Consider the following 14,176-nt stretch of genomic DNA (forward strand, 5'->3'; position numbering starts at 1 on the left):
CTCTGCCTATCGGAACTATAATTTACATCCCTCATGACACCTCGGCTGAGAGCGCTATCCAAAGGATTATGAAAGTGACGACTGTGTATTAAATGGAGAACCCTGGAGTAAAGGCCAGCTAATGGAAATGGTCTGGTTTATGAGTTCCAAGGTATTGATGCGAAACTGGCTGTCTTAAGCCTGCCCTTGTCTTAGAGGCAAGACCGTCCCCACACCCATGAAGAGTTGCTGCAGGGGTGATCAGGACCCAGTCCTGGATTCACAAAGGGCGACCCTTGGTCCTGGCTTGACCAGAATAGCCACACCAGAGGGAGTGCCGAACCGATGCTACCTGCTTTACCTGGCCATACCCTATAATAGCCGAGAACGGGATTAAATCTGGGCATACCATGTGAAATGTAACAACCATGGAGTCCAGATGTGCAGGAAGGTATGGACCCTGCAGCAAACTCATAGATATTGGCTTGTAAGGCCCAAATCCCATCCTATAAAGGAGTTACTGAGGACTTCAACGGATATTGTAGCCTAGAGACTGAAGAAGAATCGTCTGTCGAGTGGATGTGGACTGTCAAAACATCCTTCAACTGGGCTAGGAAGAGATGGTTGTCCTAAGGAGGAAGGATCCTGGCACTTCTGTGACGCAGGTGAGCTGCTAGGACCGCTTTGGTCCTGCTGAACACACGCAGTGCCCTTGACATACCTATGGTATTGGAAGAATTGGACCATATGAAAATCTGAAGTAGTGTTTCATATAATAAAAATGGAGGGAAGTGGCTCCATGCGAATCCTGGGAATTGTAGATGCATGTTCAACACCTTTAGAATGAGGATAGGACAGTATGACCTATCCAGCTTTAAACTACAAAAAGAAAAAAGTTGTGAACTGACTACCTGAGAGTGTCTGTCCCTCTCAGGACTGGGAATCCCATAGAAAAGAACACAGGAGGACCTTTACCAATAACTAATGCTTAGCCCCAAGAGATTACTGCTCTGACCTTGGGGGGTCATTCCGAGTTGATCGCTAGCTGCCGTTGTTCGCTGCGTAGCGATCAGTGAAAAAAAGGCTAATCTGCGCATGCGTAATCACCACAATGCGCACGCGCGTCGTACGGGTACAAAGTCCTTTGTGGTTTTGCACTGGTTCTAGCGACGATTCCAATCGCACAGCCGAACGCAAGGAGATTGACAGGAAGTGGGAGTTTCTGGGTGGCAACTGACCGTTTTCTGGGAGTGTTTGGAAAAACGCAGGCGTGGCCGGGCATTTGCTGGGCGGGTATCTGACGTCATTACCATATCACTCGTTGCAGCAATCATCGCACAGCATAAGTAACTACAGGGCTGGTCTTGTTTTGCACAAAATGTGTTTGCAGGCGCTCTGCTGCACAGGCGTTCGCACTCCTGCAAAGCGAAAATACACTCCCCCGTGGACGGCGACTACGCATTTGCATGGCTGCTAAAAACTGCTAGCGAGCGATCAACTCGGAATGAACCCCCTTAAGCGTCCATTGGCCTCCGTCCCGGGGTCCTCCAGGGGATCGTCATGTTACATGACAGGTACATCAGCCTGCTTGGGAACTGGTAATCTGTACCCCAGAACTGAGTACCTCGAGAGGTAGAATCTATGGAAGGAGCCCCTGGTAGCAAGACGATGCTTGATATTAGATTCTGTGTGATAAAATAGACCACACAATTAGCAATAAACTAGTGTGCCGTAAGGGGATCGAACTTATGTAACTTTGTATGGTATACTAAGACGCTAGCCCGCTAGATTACTGCAGCCTCTTTGGGATACGAACCCATGACCTCAGTGCAGTGAGCAGTAGTGCTAACCATTACATTGTCCGTACCTCTCCTTTGTTTTTCAAGGCCACACTTAAAGGCCAAAGAGGGTATCCCCAACGTAGGGGAACAGTTCAAAGGTATCTGAAGAACGAGCTACAACTTGCCAGGCACGTAACCAAAAGGACCATATTGGTCGCTACTACTGAAGCTGACGACCTGGAGGTTAAGACCCTTGGTCTCCACCCCGAGGTAGGAGCTCGGCCTCATATATATGTACTACTAAGGACAGTAACTCCTTTCTGTAATGCCCGAGGAAGGTTCTGTTTGTCCCAGTCACCTGCCTTTGGTATTCGCTATCAAGGCAGACCCGAGGGCTGGGTGAGTAATAGCACCTATTAGCAAAAGCTGAGTGTCAGGAATCGAGAGGACAAAGACGACTAGACACACGAACTAAGCGTCCACCAGTGGTGGGAGCTCTCCTATTGTTCAATGTCTAGGTTAAACAGCAGACCTGCACATAGTAACAAATCTGCTCTATGTGAGGCTGGAACTTACAACCTCGGCATTGCTCAACAGATACGGTCTTATAAGTACTGCGCACTGCCAATTGTGCCACTGATTGCTTGCTAGGCTGAGATCATGTCAGTTCTAGGGGGTCCTTTAGCTATGCCCCCTAGGGGTAATCTTGAGACCTTCTGACCTGGAGTTCAGAGCTCTGCCGGGTGAGCTATATGAGCTTTATGTCTGTTCCAACCACCCTGGCTAGTACCTCGACTTCCATTAGTGACACTGTATAGTCTGGCACTGATGTTTCAGAGGAGGCAGTGCTACCAGCCTCCTGAGCAAAGTAGAACTTTCCCATGCAGGAGGCTTGGGTCACACTATCTTTCAGTTTCAATCCCACCATGCTGAACCTGTGGTTCCGAACGTACTGAGCAGGAATACTATGGCGACCACTCTTGTAGCGCTTAGGGTGGATTCTGACTGAAGCTTAGAACCCTCATGGTTCTAAACAGTCACATAGCCTTGTTCCCACGTGGGGAGGCTATCTATTAACTGAGACATTACCTGCGCCAGCTTCGATGTCCAAGCTGAGGAACGTCTTGTTCTCACAGTGATCTGTGTAGCTGTGAAACCTAAGCATGGATGCCTATGATAAGAACTACATTAGTACAATTTCACAGCTACATAAAAATTGGATTTTAATTACCTACCAGTAAATCCTTTTCTCGTAGTCCGTAGGGGTTACTGTGAATTCATTTAGTACCATGGGTATAGACGGATCGACTAGGAGCCATGGGCACTATAGAAGTTTGATTAGGTGTGCTGGCTCTTCCCCCTATGCCCCTCCTACCAGACTCCGTTTAGAAACTATGCCCGAGAGACGGACATACTTTGAGAGAAGTATTAAGGAAATTCGAAAGTGGGGAGATTTCGAAGCAGCACAACCATAACAAGAGGAAAGCCATGCTAACCAAACATGTAAACAGGAACAGCAACAGCTGAACCAAAAAAGAATACTTAAGCAAGAAACAGTGCAGGAAGAACTATGCACCGGGCGGCCACTCAGTATCCCCTACAGACTACGAGAAAAGGATTTACCGGTAGGCAATTAAAATCCTATTTTCTCATGTCTTAGGGGATACTGGGAATACATTTAGTACCATGGGGAAGTACCAAAGCTCCCAAACCGGGTGGGAGAGTGCTGAGGTTCCTACAGAACTGATTGACCAAACTGAAGATCCTCAGAGGCCAAAGTATCGAACTTGTAAAACTTAGCAAACGTGTTCGAACCTGACCAAGTAGCTGCTCGGCAGAGCTGTAAAGCCAAGACACCCCAGGCAGCCGCCCAAGAAGAACCCACCGACCTAGTAGTGTGGGCCTGTACAGATTTTGAAACCGGCAAGCCTGCCGTGGAATAGTGAGCCTGATCCAGTGTGCAACTGACTAATTTGAAGCAGGACACCCAATTTTATTGTGAACATAGAGAACGAACAGCGAGTCCAATTTTCTGTGACGAGCTGTTCTTTTTACATAAACCATCAAAGCCCTCACATCATCCAAAGACTTTGAAGTAGCAGAGGTGTCCGTAACAACCGGAACCACAATAGGCTGGTTTCTCTGAAACGCGGACACCACCTTAGAAATTGCTGATGAGTCATGAGTTCACCTCTGTCCTCATGGAAAATTGGAAAATTAGGTAGGGGCTCTTGTAAGATAACGCACCCAACTCCGACAAACGTCTTGCTGAAGCCAAGACCAACAGTGCAGAACACCTTTCAAGAACGTCTGGACCTCAGGGAGAGAAGTCAATTGTTTCAGAAAGAAAATAGCCAAGGCCGAAATCTGTACTTTTATGGAGCCTAGACATAGGCCCACATCCACTCATATCTGCAGAAAAAGCAGGAAACGTCCCAGATGAAATTCCACCATAGAGTATTGTCTGCTCTCCCACCAAGAGACATATTTCCTCCAGATATGGTGGTAATGTTTAGACGTTACCCCCTTCCTGGCTTGGATCATAGTCGGGTTGACCTTGTCAGGAATCCGTCTCCTGGCTAGAATCAGACGTTCAACTTCCATGCCGTTAAACGTAGCCGCGGTAAGTCTTGATAGACGAACAGGTCCTCGCGAAAAGGTAGAGGCCACGGATCTTCGAGCAGCATCTTGAGAAGATCCGCATACCAAGCCCTTCATGGCCAATCCGAAGCAATGAGGATTGGTTGAACCTATTCCCTTTTTAATCTTTTTAGAATTCTGGGGATCAGAGGAGGCGGAGGAAACACGTACACCAGCTGGTAGGCCCACGGATTTGTCAGAGCATCTACCGCCACTGCTTGTGGGTCTCTCGACCTGGAACAATACCGCTGAGCTTCTTGTTGAGTTGAAAGGCCATCATGTCAAATTGTGGATATCCCAACCGACGTGTCAACCACCGGAACACCTCCGGGTGAAGGCCCCATTCCCCCAGATGCAGGTCGTGTCTGCTGAGGAAGTCTGCTTCCCAGTTTTCTACTCCCAGGATGAAGACCGCCCACAACGCCACTTTGTGTTTTTCCGCACAGAGGAGAATTCTTGACACCTCTGACATTGCGGCTCTGCTTTTCGTTCCGCCCTGTCGGTTTATGTACATCACCGCCGTCACATTATCAAACTGGACCTGAATAGCCTGATTCTGAAGAAGAAATGCGGCCTGCTGAAGGGCGTTGTAGATAGCCCTGAGTTCCAGGTTGTTTATTGGAAGGACGACTTCCTGACTTGACCATCTTCCCTGAAACTGCACCCCCTGGGAAACTGCGCCGCAACCTCTGAGGCTTGCGTCTGTGGTTAGCAGAATCCAATTCTGAATCCCGAACCTCCGACCCTCGAGGTGAGAAGTGTGTTACCACCACAGGAGGGAGATCCTGGATTTTGGAGACAGACGAATCCTCTGGTGCATGTGAAGATGTGATTCGGACCACTTGTCCAACAGATCCAGCTGGAAGGGCCTTGCATGAAACTTTCCATACTGAATCGCCTCGTAAGAGGCCACCATTTTCCCCAGAAGGCGTATGCAGAGATGCACCGAGATCCGGGTTGGTTTCAGGACAGCCCGAATCATCGACTGGATTATTATTGCCTTTTCCAAGGGAAGGAATACTTTCTGAGATTCTGCGTCCAGTTTCATTCCCAGGAAAGGAAGCCCCTGTGTTGGTTCTAGGTGAGATTTTGGTAGATTCAGAATCCACCCGTGATCCAGGGGTAAAGACAAGGAGGACGCTGAGATGCGTCCGAATGGAATCTCTTGGGATGGGGCACGCAGATATACCCTCAATCAAGGTTCTGGATACTTAGGATAGAAACAGATGTTATTTAAAACGTAACTTTTACTAGTTTGATACATTATAAAACTGGAGTGCCAAATTCTCCAAAACTTTCTAAAAGGGCGAAATATTGAGTCATAACATATAAAGACAAGACATAATTAAAAATGTACACAGGTTCAATCTATTCTTATTGGTCTCAGCGAGTTATAAATGCACTGATATTCAATTGTCCGTATGTAAGGAAACAAGTTAGACAGGCAAGGCTATTGTGTTGTTTTCTGGATTCTGCTGCCCCGTATTTGCCTCAGCATTGAAGAATCAGAATCAGAATCAGAATCAGCTTTATTGGCCAGGTATACTTACGTATACTAGGAATTTGTCTTCGGTTTGCTATACAACAGCCAAGTAGGTAACAGGTAAGCAGGTGTGTGTGTGTGTGTGTGTGTGTGTGTGTGTGTGTGTGTGGGGGGGGGGCAAGTAAAGTTACACAGATAGGTATACCGTAGGGACACAAGTGAGTTACATGTACGTCTAGTCAGTCAATGTTCAGGAGTTCAGCAGGCGGACAGCTTGGGGAAAGAAAGTTTTGAGGCTTCTGGTGGATCTGGCGGGGACAGCCCTGTAACGCCTGCCTGAAGGAAGCAAGTTAAACATGCTGTGGCCGGGGTGTAGCTGGTCTTTTACTATCTTCATTGCCCGCTTTTTAGCTCTGGACAAGTACAGGTCCTGGACTGAGGGAAGGTCGGCCCCGATGATCTTCTCTGCGGTTCTGACCACCTTTTGGAGCCTGCATATGTCCCTCGCGCTGGCGGAGCTGTACCATACGAGTATCGAGGAGCACAGTACCGACTCCACAATCGCGGAGTAGAAGAGGAGCAGGAGCTTCTGTGGGATGTTGAACTTCCTTAGTTGCCTGAGGAAGAACAACCTCTGCTGCGCTTTCCCAACAGTGGCATCAGTGTTGGACCCCCATTTAAGGTCCCTGGAGATTGTGGTCCCTAGAAACTTGAAGGAGTCCACTAGCGATACCACACTGTCAGCAATCGTTAGCGGAGGTGCACTAGATGACTTCTTCCTGAAGTCCACTATCATCTCGACAGTTTTGAGGGGGTTGAGGTCAAGGTTGTTGTGGATGCACCACTGGACCAGCCGGTCTACTTCCCGTCTATAGGCCGATTCGTCCCCATCCTTGATGAGGCCGATGACGGTGGTGTCATCGGCGAATTTGATGATCCTTACTGATTGCGCCTCTGAGGTACAGTCATTTGTGTACAGGGAGAAGAGCAGGGGTGAGAGGACACAGCCCTGAGGGGCCCCTGTACTGATGGACCGCGCTTGAGAGGTGAATTCCCCCGCTTTCACCACCTGTGTCCTATCTGTCAGGAAGTCTATTATCCAGGAACAGGTAGCTTCTGGGACCCCTAGGCGAAGTAATTTGGGGTGGAGGATGCTGGGGACGATTGTATTGAAGACCGAGCTGAAATCGACAAACAGATATCATCCACTGGTAATCAGGGTGGCTGCCCGGTTGTAGATGCCGCAGGCCAGGAAATTATCACTATTCTCTGACGCGTTTCTCGGCTCTATAAGTGCAGCCGTTACCTCAGAGGGTATATTGAAAAGTGAAAGGAAGACCATGCTGCTGTTACCTTCCCACATTGGGGTAATTAGCTCAATAAGAAAAATGTGTTCCAAGGTGTTCCGTTCAATACATCACCCACACAGTTGTCTACTCAGACATGTCCGTTCTATATATTCAACACAGGTGTATCATTACTCATAGCTTCAAGATAGGGCATCGTATGATTATTATAGCCCTCATAAAAAGCTGACAATTAAAATAGATAGGCAAATCTTCAGACACAAAAAAATATATAAGTACAGTGCATAAAAATATAAATAAAAAAAAATGAATAAAAAAATGGATGAATATATACATTTTGGATAAGGCATACTCAACCTATATATAAAAATAACACCAACAAATATGAAAAATGTATACAGCAAAAATTATATACGTATAATTGATTTACGATGTTCATATAAAATTCAGAATAAAAGGGAAGATGAAAATGACAGAAGAGAGAAAAAAAAAGGGGAGGGGCAAGGTAAAGAAGTAATAATAATAATGGTATTGAAACCGCAAAGGGAAGAATCGATACAACACCGACAATTCCAGACCTATTGATCTATATCCCTAAACGGATAGACACACCAGCATAAATTTAAGTACAGTTGTGCTCAGAAGTTTACATACCCTAGCAGAATTTGTGATTTTCTGGCCATTTGTCAGAGAATATGAATGATAACTCACAAACTTTTCTTTCACTCATGGTTAGTGGTTAGGTGAAGCCATTTATTGTCAAACAACTGTGTTTACTCTTTTTAAATCATAATGACAACAGAAACTACCCAAATGACCTTGATCAAAAGTAAGATTCAGGGGCAGCAGAGGAGGACACTCCAAATCCTACAAAAAATGCAAAAGGAGCATTTCATTTATCTGACAAAACCCTAACAAGTGCCAAAATCACACTTTTAAATAAAGGACTTAAATTTGCTCCAGATGCAGAACCTAATTTATTTAATTTATTTGTCGATTTGAACAAATTTGGCCGGACTCTAAGCCGTTAAATAGGATTTTAATTACCTACCGGTAAATCCTTTTCTCGTAGTCCGTAGAGCAGGCCTGGCCAACCTGTGGCTCTCCAGATGTTGTGAAACTACACATCCCAGCATGCCCTGCCACAGTTTTAGCCTTCCCTAATAGCAAAACTGTAGCAAAGCATGATGGGACTTGTAGTTTTACAACAGCTGGAGAGCCACAGGTTGGCCAGGCCTGCCGTAGAGGATGCTGGGGTCCACATTAGTACCATGGGGTATAGACAGGGTCCTTGGGAGCCATGGGCACTTTAAGAGTTTAATAGTGTGGGTTGGCTCCTCCCTCTATGCCCCTCCTACTAGACTCAGTCTAGAAACTGTGCCCGAGGAGACGGACATACTTTGAGAGAAGGAAATACACAGATAGTAGTCAGATTCACACCAGCTCACACATAACAAGGCAAACCAAGCTAACTAGCTGGAACAATTCAGCAACAGCTGAACAACGGTACTTAACCAAGTAACAATGCAGTACTTAACCAAGTAACCAGGTAGTACTGAACCAAGTAACAACTGCAGGAGAACGAAGTGCTGGGCGGGCGCCCAGCATCCTCTACGGACTATGAGAAAAGGATTTACCGGTAGGTAATTAAAATCCTATTTTCTCTTACGTCCTAGAGCAGGAATGGGGAACCTTCGGCCCTCCAGCTGTTGTTGAACTACACATCCCAGCATGCCCTGCAACAGTTTTTGCATAGCCAAATAGCAAAACTGTAGCAAGGCATGCTGGTATGTGTAGTTCAACAACAGCTGGAGGGCCGAAGGTTCCCCATCCCTGTCCTAGAGGATACTGGGGTCCACATTAGGGATGTACCAAAGCTCCCAGTACGGGAGGGAGAGCACGGAGGCTCCTGCAGAACCGATAGACAAAACTTTAGGTCCTCAGAGGCCAAAGTATCGAACTTGTAAAAGTTAGCAAACGTGTTCGACCTTGACCAAGTGGCCGCTCGGCAAATCTGTAAAGCAGAGACACCCCGGGCAGCCGCCCAGGAAGAACCCACTCTGGGGAAGAAGCTGGCAAGGCCGACTTGAAAAATCGGCGAGGGGGCACCTCTTCGAATTCCAGTTTGTAGCCTTGGGATACAATATCCATCGCCCAAGGATCCACGTCTGACAGAACTCAGACCTGGCTGAAGAGTCGAAGACGTGCCCCCACCAGTGTGGACTCCCTCAGTGGAGCCCCAGTGTCATGCGGTGGATTTAGTAGAAGCCGGGGAAGACTTCTGCTCCTGGGAACTAGCCGGAGCAGAAGCTCTTTCCTCTACCCTTACCTCTGGCGAGGAAAGATGAACCCCGACCTCTTCTGGACTTATGCGACCGAAAGGACTGCATCTGATATTGTGGAGTTTTCTTTTGCTGCGGGGGAACAAAAGGCAAAAAGGTAGATTTACCCGCGGTAGCTGTGGCAACCAGGTCCGCGAGACCTTCCCCAAATAAAACTTCACCTTTGTATGGCAAAACCTCCATATGCTTCTTTGAGTCGGCATCACCCGTCCATTGGCGGGTCCACAGGGCTCACCTAGCAGAAATCGCCATGGCGTTGGCTCTCGAACCCAGCAGCCCAACGTCTCTTTGAGCGTCCCTCATATATAAGACTGCGTCTTTAATGTGGCCTAAGGTCAATAAAATGGTATCACTATCTAGGGTATCAAGGTCAGCTGACAAGGTATCTGTCCAAGCTGCAACCGCACTACACACCCATGCCGATGCTATTGCCGGTCTGAGCAAAGCACCTGTATGCGCATAAATAGACTTTAAAGTAGTTTCCTGTCTGCGATCAGCAGGATCCTTGAGGACTACCGTGTCCGGAGACGGTAGCGCCACTTTCTTGGACAGGCGTGTTAAAGCCTTGTCCACCCTGGGTGAGGATTCCCAACGTACACCATAAGAATCCTCTTGGGAATCTGCAGTTTTTTATCTGGAGTTTACCAAGCTTTTTCAAATAACTCGTTAAGTTCATGGGATGGGGGAAAGGTTACCTCAGGTTTCTTTTCCTTATACATGCACTCCCTCGTGTCAGGGACCGAGGGGTCATCTGTGATATGCAAAACATTTTTTATTGCAACAATCATATAATGAATACTTTTTGCCACCCTTGGGTGTAACCTCGCTTCATCGTAGTCGACACTGGAGTCAGAGTCCGTGTCGGTATCAGTGTCTGCTATTTGGGATAGGGGACGTTTTTGAGACCCAGAAGGACCCGGTGACCCAGCCGAAGCCGTGGATTGACTCCATGCTTTTTCCCTGGGCTCTGCTTTGTCCAATCTCTTATGTAATAATGTCACGTTTGCATTTAAAACATTCCACATGTCCATCCAATCATGAGTCGGCGTTGCCGACGGAGACACCACAATTATCTGCTCCACCTTCTCCTTAGCTGAGCCTTCCGCATCAGACATGCCGACACACTCGTACCGACACCCCCCCACACACACAGGGATATAGTTATAAGGAGACAGTTCCCCAATAAGGCCCTTTGGAGAGACAGAGAGAGAGTATGCCAGCACACACCCAGCGCCAATTGACACTGGAAAATAAACTCCCAGATAATAGCGCTTTTATATTAATTACTGTGTTAATACACTCACTGCGCCTTACAAGTGCCCCCCCCCCTCCCCTTTTCAGCCCTGTGTCACCGTGTTCAGCAGGGGAGAGACCGGGGAGCCAGCTTCTCTGCAGATCTCTGTGGAGAAAATGGCGCTGGTTAGTGCTGAGGGACCAAGCTCCGCCCCCTCCAGCGGCGGGCTTCGGTCCCGCTCAAAGTATCTCAAAACTGGCGGGGGATTCAAAGAATTACTGCCTCTGCAGTGTCCAACCTAATAATGCCAGATATAGAGGTTTTATTGCTGCCCAGGGCGCCCCCCCTGCGCTCTGCACCCATCAGTGCCCACTAGTGTGTGTATTGTGTGGGAGCAATGGCGCGCAGCGTTACCGCTGCGCGCTTACCTCAGTGAAGATCTGAAGTCTTCTGCCGCCTTGAAGACTTCGTTTCTTCTTATACTCACCCAGCTTCTATCTTCCGGCTCTGCGAGGAGGACGGCGGCGCGGCTCCGGGACGAACAGCGAGGGGAGACCTGCGTTCCGACTCCCTCTGGAGCTAATGGTGTCCAGTGCCTAAGAAGCAGAGCCTATCACTTAAGTAGGTCTGCTTCTCTCTCCTCAGTCCCACGGCGCAGGGAGCCTGTTGCCAGCAGTGCTCCCTGAAAATAAAAAACCTAACAAAATTCTTTATCAGAGAAACTCAGGAGAGCTCCCCTGTAATGCACCCAATCTCCTCTGGGCACAGGATCTAACTGAGGTCTGGAGGAGGGGCATAGAGGGAGGAGCCAGTGCAAACCCATTCTAAAGTTCTTTATAGTGCCCATGTCTCCTACGGAGCCCGTCTATACCCCATGGTCCTTACGGAGTCCCCAGCATCCTCTAGGACATAAGAGAATTTTAATATTATTCCAATTAGTAATGTTTGAATAGTGCACCTGCATTCATTTTCTTTGTTTGGGGCACTAGAGGTCTCAGCAAGGTAATACCTTGCATTACTTGCAGTTATGGTGTGCAGTCTAGGGCCCATTCCTTATGATTGCCAGGAGAACGTCTGATGTCAGAGTGTACAATACCTACAGTAAAGCATGGACGTGGTGGCATTATGCTGATGGACTGGGCAGCTCAGAGTCCAGATCTTAACCTCATTGAGAACCTCTGGGACAAAGCAACGTGCAACGGGGGCGTTCTAGACCGACATGACTTACTTCAGTATCACAGTTGGTCACTGTACTTAAGGCAGAATGGCAAAACATACCGCCTGCTGCTGTCCAGGAACTTGTGGACAGTTTGCCAAGAAGAGTGTCTGCAGTAATCACTGCACGTGGTGGATCTACAAAGAATCAGTGTCAATAAAATCTTGTTGATCTATTTGCCATCAGTGTCCAATCACTTTTGTCATTGTGAATATATGATTGGAGATCTCCCCAAAATGTGGGGAAATATTTGGGAGAATGCTACATATTTACAGTATCCTATTTGTATAAAATAAGATTATATTCACTATGTATTCTGCCACCTATATTCCACAGTGTCAATGTGTGACAACTCGCTTGCCTCCCAAGCCAGGAGTTACCATGGTGCAAACTGCTGGAAGCAGAGCATAGGTACACAGTATGTGAATACAGTGTGAGCCTAATGCTCTCTCCCATATCCTCATGTTCTCAGAAACTGTCCAATATTCTGAAAAAAGATCAGTGTCCTTGAAAATGGTCTCCATATACTTGGGTCTGATCTTTCATCTACTGTATCTGTCCCTTAACAAAGCCACACATGCACCCCTATGGCAGCATACACCCAACCAGTGTTGTCACATATAAGTTGCACTGACCGATTCTACTGTGAGAATATTTACACCACAATAAAATGGACGAGAACTTTGGGAGGAGGAAAAAAAATTAACAACAAAATGCATCTCTTCAAATAGACTTACTGTACAAGCACCATTACAGAAATTGGAAGTGTCTGATCAGCTCTATATTCGGGTGTGATATGAGTTGCCGGCGGACGGGTTCCCGGCGCCGGGATCCCGACCGCCGGCTCGTCAACAGCGGGGCGAGCCCAAATGAGCCCCTTGCGGGCTCACTGCGCGTGCCACGCTATCTATGCTCCCTCCAGTGGGGGTCGTGGACCCCCAAGAGGGAGAAAAGTTATCGGTATGCCGGGTGTCGGGATTCCGGCATCGGTATACTGTGCGCCGGGATCCCAACAACCGGTATACTGAATACCACCCCTATATTACTATGCCCCTCAATTTATTTTAGACAAATACAAAAAGGAAAAAAATAAAAATAAAGAATATACAGGTTTATGTCCATTTAACAATATCAACCCTAATGCTGGGTACACACTGCTCGATATATCTGCAGAGCAATTGATCTGCAGATATATCTATAGATGGGCCAGACAGTGTGTTGTGCATACAGACTGCCTGATCTACACGCGCCCGCCCAGTTCAGCCGCCAATCACCGGCAGCTGCTGCAGCACGTGTAAGGGCACATATCTGTAGATATATTGGTCATCGTGTGTGATGCGATGTGTCTAGGAGTGACGGCGTTCAGACATATCATTGGCACACACTGGCAGACGGGGCAGCATGTGTGCCCAGCATTACTCACTGTGAAAGCTCTGTCTGCTGGTAGACTATTCATGAACCTACAGTATGTAATAATGGGCAACCTAGTGGTCACCAAGAAGTCACCAAAACCACTTACTTTTATCAGAAGTTTTCGCATAAAGCTGAATTTTGTGAAAAGTAGGAAGAGGAGTCCTGCAAACATCATTTGGATAACAGACATAACACCGCCCACTGATACATATGCAGCATACTGAACCTAGTACAAAAACACAGCACTTTAATAAATGAATCATTATCATGGATTCTAACAATAAAATACATTTCACTGCCTTAAACTAGATGTATTCTGACAATATAAAGTATTAAACAGGCAAGTCATTCCAACATTAGTACAGAACTGGTAATGGCAGTGAAGAAACTGTAAAGCAAGTAATATACCAGGTGTAGTGTTCCGTTAAAGCAGACAGGTGATGGCAGCACCACTCTATTTTTTAATTTAAGTGCGAAGGTACTGTAGTTGTTCATATTGTGAACGGTAGCACTATAATAGGGATGCAATCGTTAGGTAGACATTCAATATGTCGACTGTTATGACTGACATTGCTGAAATGTCAACATTTTCATGTGAAACACACACATTCTCAGAAAAGGATGGTGGTGGCAGTGCAATGTGGCTTTTGGCATAGTGTTGGTGTATGAAGTGGCAGTGTAATGTACATAGCATTGGTGTATGCATTGACAGTGTAATGTACAATAGGTGGTAGCAGAGGTATATACAGTGACAGTATATATTAGGTGTTAACATAGTGTT

General features: G+C 47.0%; 1 long non-coding RNA gene across 1 annotated transcript in view; it reads right to left on the minus strand.

Moving 5' to 3' along the window:
- Positions 1–13,615, minus strand: part of LOC134910118 (uncharacterized) — a 76,733-nt gene extending 63,118 nt beyond the window's left edge. Inside the window, exon 1 of the long non-coding RNA XR_010176125.1 lies at positions 13,502–13,615. This is a non-coding gene — a long non-coding RNA (uncharacterized LOC134910118). The remainder of the gene's footprint in view (positions 1–13,501) is intronic.
- Positions 13,616–14,176: the final 561 nt, after the last annotated feature.

This window comes from Pseudophryne corroboree, chromosome 4 (genome assembly GCF_028390025.1).
Source record: "Pseudophryne corroboree isolate aPseCor3 chromosome 4, aPseCor3.hap2, whole genome shotgun sequence".
Lineage (NCBI taxonomy): Eukaryota > Metazoa > Chordata > Amphibia > Anura > Myobatrachidae > Pseudophryne > Pseudophryne corroboree.